Below are 9,736 nucleotides of genomic sequence, written 5' to 3'. Positions count from 1 at the left end.
CAAATTTATTTTGTTATTATACAATTGAACCTCTAAAAAGATTAATTTGTCAATCATTATGTAGAAGCTTCACGCACGATGAACAAGACAAAAATGTTACCCTTTTTTGTTGATTTTGACTTCGAGAAAAAAAAAAAGAAGCCATATGGCTAGTTAAGCCAAGTAGGCGAGGAACGTCGCTAGCGGCAATGGCGCCACCCACGGCGGCCCGTGACTGCAGCGACAGATTTCCCTCTAGTATATAATAGTATGAAACTCTATGTGCGGCACCAAGATTGACGCGGAGAGAGTGGCAGGTAACGGAAGTGTAGGGCGGGCAAGCTGCTTTGTCGTATGCGCCGAGTGCGCAACCAGTGGTTCCTGCGGCCGCGATTGTTCACTCGGGCCCTATTCTCGACTGCACAAATTGCCGGCAATTCAGGCAATTTTCCGGAAGTCTTTTCTGATTGGCTTTCAATTTTGGTCACGTGCTTCTGGTTGACAAAGCGTTTGTGTGTGCTGTCGTCATTGTGACGTTTCATGTCATCTACGGACACCAGTTCTAAAGTTTGCCTTATTTCTCGTTACTAAAGGCGCATAATTCTTGTCGGGCAATGAAAAACCAGACTAAATGCAGCGGACATGACAACGTAAGCCTGTTTTTGCTATTCAACAACAATACTGCTTGTAATACACACCCCCTCTGTGATTGGTGGAGAAGCCGTGACGTAATTTAAACAGTTGGCGGGAACGATTACGTCAAGCATTGGAAACTTCAGCCTGCGTAAAAGTGACGTAATGCTACGTAACAGCTTAAAAATGGCGGCTGTTTTTGTCGCAAAATACAAGCAAAATAGGGCACAATATTGCGCCGGCTTACGGCGCAGCGAAATGTGCGGCAATTTGCAGCAGGCGCAGTTTCGCATGCGCGCTGTTTAAAGCATGTTTCCTACCGAAACAAATTATAGTTTCAACTGCTTCCAAGTCAGCGATCATGGAACATACAAATAACATGCAGTATTTTGCTTTTATGTTTGGCAATGAAATAAAAATTATTTGTTTGGCGTAACCGCAACATAAGAGGGCAGTACAAGCCTCTCCATGACAAAGAGAACCCAATGCATGGCATTTGTCCATACTTGTCCTAGTAAGCTGTTGGGTCACATGATCGATCTCAAGAGAAAAATAACAATGATAAGTGACTATTTAGTTCATTACAGCGCTGATTGCAGTCGAGCTTGACGAATGAGTGAATCGGCGACATCGGTGCGCTCCGCGGTTATCAGGCGTAGCGCTTCGCTGCTCTTATGGGTCATAGAAGCGATGGTCGCAGCCGTCTTTTTCTGTGATCACGCCATAAACTTGTAACATAGCAGCAGACGATGGCCTGGCGGCGGTGGCGGCAGGGAAGGTGATAACGCAACAAAGCTTGCATTGAAGCAGAGAGCCCAGCTATGTTAATAAAAGCGTTTGAAAGAAATAAATAGATACGGTAAAAAAAATTGTGTGATGTTCTTTTGCACGACATCCGCCTTTCACTCACTTTTGGATCAACGTTACTCGATCGCCTTGTGGTGTTGGCGCCAAATTTGACCTCCAGAAATGTGTTTTTCTTGTCAGCCTCAGCTACCGTCTTAATTTTTATAGTACATGCCAAGTGTTTTTATATCTTTCTTGCACAATATTTGATACCTTGGTAGCGATCTTTATCAGTGACTCGTCAAATTACACTGCATGTCGTCATAGCTATAGGTGCAGCACGTCACTGATTGCTTACGTAGTGGTTACGCAAAAAAACATGGGCGAAATGCCGGCAATTTGTGCAGTCGAGAATATGGCCCTCGGAAGGTTTTAGTTTTCCTGCCAGACGACTCCGCTGTCTCACCCGCTTCCGGCCCCCGTATACATCACGCGAAACATGATGAAATGGCGGGAGGGATGAAATGCAGTTTTCAATTGGTAAAATCTCGGCAATTAAAGTGCCTTCCACCGCCGAATAACTGTTGAGAAGGCTTCGGTGCAGTTGAACTTTAGTCTGAGCCCAACTTGCTATTTACCTTCAGCGTCCCTTTAACAGCCTACTACCATAGCTGCCTCCTAGCTGACGCAAACACTTGCGTGACAACTGTTTAAGTGAACCAACGGAGGCAACTTACGACATATGAAAGCACATGTCTTATCTTTGGGGTTGCAGGACTAGCACAATCGTATCTCGCTGAAGCAAAAAAATGGCCTGCTTGATTTATTTGATTTTAGGGTTTAACGCGCCGACGCAACGGAGGTGATGAGGCGCGCCGTAGGGGACGGCTCTGGATTAATTTGGACCTTGTCAACTTCAGCGTCAACTTCACGTGAATTTCAAATTCAAAATAGAAGAAATAGCACGTCAGGTTCATAATAGAACAAAATATTCGCGTTCAGAAATATATCAGCTGATACCCAAACATATAGATGAACAAATCGCATCAAACACAAATTAAATACCAATCGGTTGAAACATGAAATATAGTGGAAAATATATGCGGCTATCAGCCATACGGTGGCCCATTGGGGTTGCGCTACTGAGCCCAAGGATGGTGGTACGATCCCGACCACAGCGGCGTTTTTTTTTTTTCGATTAACGCGAAAAACAATAAATCTCGTGTGTCGATATTTTCGCCACGTAAAAGAACCCCAGGCGGCCAAAAATCCTTCATTACGGCGCGCCCCGTAGTCATAGCAGCTTGGGCTCGTTGAAACACCGATATACTTTATTTGCAGCTCCAATGTAAGCCCATGACTTCTGCGTCTATATTCTGCTCACTCATAAGCGCAAATTCCAAAGAAAGTGATCAAACATTTCAAAGAGGAAGTTAGATGCCTTCCCTCTTTAAACCGTGTGATTGATTTAAAAACAACAACAGAAATCAAACTGAAAATCATGAACATATTTGGCGAGTATCATTATTACCAAGTTTGCAACACAAGAATGAAACTACGGAAAGGCTAACTGAATTAAAAACAGCGCAGGCAGTACCGAAAAGCCACACACATACGACGTCTCAATACAAAAAGCCGAGGAATCACCAATATAAAAAAAATAAGCAGGGTATTCAGACATCACGAAAATCACGAAGCCCGAAGAAAAGAAGGTGCCGTTTAAGAAGCTGGCGTTTAGAAACCTGCGTAAGGCGCCCATTGACCCGACGAGGGCGCGTTGAGTCGAAATAAACAGGTTTTCTGGACTCGCCCTCCCCATGTATAAGCGGACGCGTCGGGTCGGGGAGCCGTCGTGGCGAGTCCGGTCGACCCGGAAACGGGGGGTACGTTGGCTGAACGCGCCGCGCTCGGAAAGGGCGTGTATAACCGGTCGCGCCGAGTTGACGGGCCGTAAGTAATTGTGGGATCGAATACCTCCGCCCATTGTGACCTTTCCGGCCCGTCGCGGTCTCCCCTTCCCCTGTCCCCATCGCCATCGTTGCTCTTGCTCTGCCGGCCGGTACGCGCGCGCTAGGCAAGATGTCTTCATCGCGGGCTCCACGCACCATGTGGACAGATGACGAAATAACGACGTTGCTAGCTTTGTTCCACGAAAAAAAAACTGAGTGATTTACTCGATAGCAAACGCCAAAAAAACCTAGATCTAGACATGGACCTAGAAAGATGTCTCAAGGAATTGGGCCTACAGTGGACGTGGGAGCAAATAAGGACATGTTGGAAGCATTTGAAAAAACGCTTCACAGCTGTATGTACCTCCACGTGTATTTGATTCAAAAAGTTTTAAGGCGCTTTAATTGTGACTGACTTTTTTGGCATTTGCAGGAACGCCTGCTGATGTGCAAAAGTGGCGCGGAGCCTTCAAAGTGGAAATGGTTCGACAAAATGAACCTTCTGCTTGGCGACCGCCCGATGGTGCAAGCCAGAGATTACGGTGTCGACACCTCCGCAGAAGACGAGGGCAGCGTTCTGTTATGCGGTAAATGCAGATCACTTTTAAGTTTAAATGTTGCTTTGCGCGTCGTACGAGAGCTTGTTGGTTGTCGTGCTCACGACCAGCTATTTTGCTCTGCACGTAGCAGGAAATCAGCTTGTGCGCGAGAAATCGCAAATACTTTACACGAACGCCTTCACAAAGTTTCTGGTCACCTCGCCATCAGAATACATTTGCAGAAATTCACAGAATTGTCTACTAACGCGCGGAATTCTGACGCCGCTTGTATTTATTTTGAGTTCCTCACAGCCAGGTTCGACTATGAGTAGCCAAATACTTTGGGTTATTTTAATGTTTTTTAAGTTCTTATTTGGATCTTTTCTCCGGCGGTGTAAATTGATACTATTACAAAATAAGTGCCTTTACCAATACATGTAATTTCCCACGGAGGAAAGACGTAGTCCAGGGTTGGTTTCGCTATTTTTAATTCGGGTTTCAAGAATCCCTCAATGGACTCAGGTGTTTCGGACGTTTTTTCGGGTTCAGTGTTTGGGTTTTGGAGGAGATGTGGGTCGTTCCACGCCAAACATCCCCGACAGCAAGCTCGACCATCTCCGATTACGCTATAAAAATAATGGTCGATCACTTTTACTGCACTATGCATTTTGGGAACCAATTTCTAGAGAAGAAAATTTTAATTTCTTAAATATGGTGGCAGTTAGGGTGCGAAAAAATTTCGCAAAAAATGAAATATTATACGGAGCACGGTAAAACGATTCCATTCGGTAGGAAAAGAACCGTATTTCCTTGTTAAAACGCATTCACCGCTAGTGTATGTTAATCTGCTTTGCGGGGAAGCAATGCAGTGTTCTTGGACCATATTTAGAAATTTTTGCAGCCTTTACAACTTCTCCAGAGATACGCAGCTGCATAGCTTGTGTCCATTGTTGACGGTAAGTGCGGGAAAAATGCGAGTCACGAAGTCAGTAGTTTCGAAGCGCTAAACACATGGAATTTGAAAAATTTCGCAATATTGCTCATGTTCAGGCACTAATCGCTCTGTGTGGCGCTCCATATAGAAATATACACTTTGGATCATTTGAAAGGGTGTATAAAGGATATTTATTCCTGTAAGTTTAATCCGAGTCCTTTTTTTTTTTTTTACGCGAGAAAGTATTATTTACATTGAGCTGCCCCCAAGATTGCGAACGGCGGAGCGTAAGTGCACTTCACTGCACCGAGGGTTCTTCTGCAGCCTCCTAAATGCACCAAAGCCGGCTTGTCGATTCATGCTTCATTTTCCTGCACTCACCGCCAATAATACAAACAAATTATGCAGCTGCATTATCTCATAAAAAGTTGTAAGAGCTGTAAAAAATGTCTAAATATCGCCCAAGAACAACGCATTGCTTCCCCTCAAGGCACATCTTGAGACAACGCTAGTAGCTGTGAACGCGTTGTGCCAAGGAAACGCGGTGTTCTTCCTACCAACTGGAATTTTTTTCACAACCTAGTTATTGGTCACTGCCACGATATTTATATTGCTCTGAGAGTTAGAAAAAATTGCTTTCCGCCAAAAACTGGTCATGGAAACGATTAGTGTAGTAAAGCGATCGACCATGAATTTTTATATTCTTATCGGAGTTGGTCGAGCGCACTTCCTGGAACGTTTGGTGTGGAATGAGTCATGTATAATACGCGGATTTTTTTTTATTTCGTCACTTCGTTTTGGGGAATTTTTAAAATTTTGGTTATTCTGGTTTTTTATATATTTACGTTTGGCCAATTAAGGGCATCTGCGCTGTTACGGCGATAAAATGTGTTAATTACGCCAATTGTGCATTTTTTGTGGAAGCACGGTCTTCTCATTCTCGATATTTTTATTTGTATTTTCAACATTCTTTTCCTGGAGCTTTTAATTTAGTCTGCATTTTTGGTAGGTTTATATGTTGATTTCGCCAGATTTTTTCAACATTGCATTTGTTAATTTTTATTTCTAAAAATTCTGTTTGACCAATTATCTCCATTTCGGTTATAACAATTAAATGTGTTACTACACTCATCCCGCATTTTTGATTGAATGCAGGGCATTCCACAGTCTAAGTTGCTGGGGTACTCGGTGAGGAATGCTACGCAGGATAAATATAGATCATGACTTGACCATGAACGTGGATGTAGTGTCAATATTGCCATCCCTGATAACAATGAAAACCTACGGCAAATGCACTAATCCAATATTTATAATTGCAGATGGCAGTGAAGAGGGGGAAGGTGCGTCCGACGATCTAGAAACATGTAAGTTTTTTTCTGTGCTGAAACGCCACAGCACTCATGTTTCCTAGTTCAGTGTTCAATATGAGAGTGAAAAAAATGATGCGGAGAACATGCGTGCAAGCTTTATTTACTGCATATACATGAGCTCATAGTACATCATGTCCACCGTTGGAACAAAATTGCCAGCAAAACAAGTGTGGTCTGGTGTGCCAAGGCATCTGCGCCTCACATTTTCCCTGACACAAGTCACTTTTTAGAGTACATACTCCACACTTGCTCAGTTTTTGTGTGTAGAAGAATTCTTTGAGATATTAACCCGTTTTCTCGATCTTTAGACACCCTCTGTACACAATGAAGCCTCAGACCATAATACATGTGGGAAAACACAAAGCATTAACCAACACCTGCAGCACTTGCAAATGAAAAAGGTGCGGCCTTTTTCCACATACTCACCTACAGCCAACTTGTAGACAGACCACTTATTCCTAAAGATGTCATAAAAACATGTCATAAAACATGACATAAAACATCAAGTTCAATTACATCCCCCTACAAAATGGATCAGACAAAAACTGCACAAGACTGAAGAAAAAAAATGAAAGAGGCTGTGATAAACATGAAAAAAGCTCCGTCATGGGCATTTTATTTTCAGTTGCAACATCTACGCCATCGCAAGGAGGACCAGGCCCTTCAGGAACACAAGGTGGAACCCTGACCCCGGATGCAAGTCTACCCCCGAAGCGCCGCAGGACAACCACCTTTGAGAAGGCGCTCGACAAAATGTATGAAAAGAACATTGAGATGCAAGAGAAGCAAAATAAGATCCGTTTTGAAATGGAAAAGGAGCTTCTCCAAAAGGAGCATGAAAATACGAAGGAGCTCTTGGCAGGAGTCACTAACTCCTTCTTGCAGGGAACTCAAGCCCTTATGGGGCAGTTTTTTGCTCAGCAGGCCACCCTTTTAAGCAGTCTTCAAGGCATGCACACCCCTCCAGTTCAAATGCCACCGTTCATTCCCTACCTGCCAGGGCACAGTCGCATTCCAAGGCAATAGGTCAACTTTTCTTTGTGTATGCAATGTATGTGTGTAGTTGTGTGTGACTGACAAAATGAAAAAAAAACCCTAAGCATCTACCGATTTCTCACCTACTGCCACTGAGTTCAGCCCAGTATTTGTCCTCCAGGCTTACGCTTTTTCCCTTTCTTCTGGTTTTTCAGAGATGCCATAGTGCATGTCTCGGCCCACTGCCTCATTGGATAACAAACAAGGCACAGTAGTGAGTGACTAGTGCTGTGCTTTTTAGTAAAACCTAGGACCTGAGTGGAAGATCGCCACATCACACCAATTCCTGTTCCTTGCAATTCCACTTGGTTTCTACTGCTTAACACAAGTATCATGCGTCCACACAACGGCAGTGGGACATGACTACAGTTAAACCGCGACTGAAAAGTCGCCAGGACCCATGAATTAAATTGAGTCTCAACCGTAGAAGGCAAAAATTGCCTCTAAATTCTGTGAGTACCGTGAATCGCTCCAAAAATTTGAGGTAGGTGGCACTTTGCCTCAAACCGTTCAGCAATTTTTTTTGGTTCATTTGCTGACGGCAACTTCATATATTCTTTTGCCAGGTGCGTTGTCACCGATTGGCAAAACATATAAAAAAACTTCTTTACTGTTGATTTGTGAACGCCAAACTGGTTTGCCACAATGCGGTATTCTCCACAGCTTGCTAATTTGTAGAGAGCCATAGCCACCCTCTTGTCGAGAGGAACAGGGGCCCGCACGTAATTCTCACAAGGAGACATGTATGGCGCCACGGAAGCAACCAGGTGGCAGAAATTGTTCCTCGACATTCTAAAATTCTCCCGCCAGTCATTGTCATTGAAGTTCGTAGCCACAATTCGGTACCACCAATCTTGGCACCGTTCTCGCATCCACATGGCCCGCTTGGTCGGTGGTGCTGCACACTCCAATCCTGCAAGAAAATATAAACAATAGCAAATTACATTTATTTTTAAGCATAAATGAGCCACAATAGAAATAGAGGTGTAAAATTAATGGAAAATATTATGCGGCAGTATAAATGTTTACGTAAGCCAATAGAAATTTTACTGAAAAATGTATATTGCATTCGAATTGAAATTACAAGCCCTCAGATTAAAAAGCCCTCGTGTCAAGATCTCACTGTCCAGTCCACAAGCCACAGAAATCAGACCAGCCAAACAGGGTGAGCGTACGAGGCAAGAGGAACACGGTGCACCTTAATTGTGGTGGACTAATGAACTCATACTTCTAGCGAACTTTAGCACAGAATGAAGAAAGAAAATACGAAACACACGCTAGACTTCAACTTCAGCAGCAACCAACTCGCCCAACTCTCCGCTTTAATTGTGGTGGAACTGTATGCTTTGTTTCAACAATTGATAAGCGTCTCTTGTCATTTCCATTTAGAACCTGCTTATTGTTTTTCGCTGAAATTTTTTCACGGAGATTCAGGGCGCCGCCTAACTCGTCTTAGCGACAAGCCACAACTATTGCAAAAAATGAGCCACGTAAAGTCTTCAAAGGTTTTTCCACAGCATCAGGTATAGAAATGCGAGGCGTTACAAACCATGAATCACGGCGAATTCCTGGAGAGACCAGCCAGGGGTGACCAGGGGACGGTGCGTCAGGCTGCGGATACGCCTGCGGCGAGCGCTGTGCCGCAACAGAACCACTGCTGCCATTGCGTTGTGCAGTGTTAGCCAAGACACCAACACAACCATAAAGTGCAGCTGGTGCAAACTGAGAAAATATACCAAGACGGGAGCTGAGATAGCCATCGCGGTGGCGGAGTGACAACTGCGTAAACAACCGCAGCCCACAGCGGCGAGAGCGCAGGCTTGGAGGAGCGGAAACCGGTCCCGGAAGACGGGTTTTCGGCTCGCCTCGACGCAAGGCGTCGCTGCGATCACCGCTCACCTGGAGTGGTGGTGGAGGAAATGTAGCGAAGGGATGGGTACGCTAGTGAGAAACTCTATGGGGTACGCAGGCGGAGTAATCATGCGGACGAGAATTTAGAACAGCGAGGGGAGAAAAAAGGGGGGTGGGGGCGATGAGTTTAAAACAGAAAAGAGGGAGAGATGGGAGGGAGGAAGCAAATCTATAGGTTATCTGGGAGTAGGGCAAGTAAACGTAATAAAACAGGCAAGTCGGTTGCTGACAACCGACGCCCCGATTCAAAGGGAAAGCCACTAATCATCATCATCATCATCATCACCTACGCTCACCTCGGCTCGTCCGTAGGAGTTCATATAAACTCGGACGCGTCGAGGTAAGCTGAACCCGCCACTCGACTCACCCCGCCCCCGTCGCGTCCATGTACACGGGGCTTGCTTTGTGTGCGCATATCCCCCCTCTTTTAAGCGCTGGACACATGTACGACTAGTGCACGCGATTCGCATGCGACTGATCGTTACGATTGATCGTTAGGACCCGTTTCGGCGTCGATCGCTGGTCGGAGGAGGCTCACGACGCGCGACTGGCAAGCCAGATGCAGTCGTGCCATCGTTGAGATCGTCGTGAGGCCACAGC

At 45.0% G+C, this 9,736-nt stretch overlaps 2 pseudogenes; one reads left to right on the top strand and one right to left on the bottom strand.

The window, feature by feature from the left end:
* Positions 1-3,477: 3,477 nt before the first annotated feature.
* On the top strand, positions 3,478-7,216 carry LOC144168529 (uncharacterized; annotated as a pseudogene).
* Positions 7,217-7,799: 583 nt separating this feature from the next.
* LOC144168539 (uncharacterized) lies at positions 7,800-9,017 on the bottom strand (annotated as a pseudogene).
* Positions 9,018-9,736: the final 719 nt, after the last annotated feature.

Source organism: Haemaphysalis longicornis, unplaced genomic scaffold, assembly GCF_048455015.1.
Source record: "Haemaphysalis longicornis isolate Haplotype H1 unplaced genomic scaffold, Haemaphysalis longicornis Haplotype H1 scaffold_1, whole genome shotgun sequence".
Taxonomy (NCBI): domain Eukaryota; kingdom Metazoa; phylum Arthropoda; class Arachnida; order Ixodida; family Ixodidae; genus Haemaphysalis; species Haemaphysalis longicornis.
Note: the sequence above shows the minus strand (reverse complement) of the source record. Positions and strands in the feature narration are given on the sequence as shown.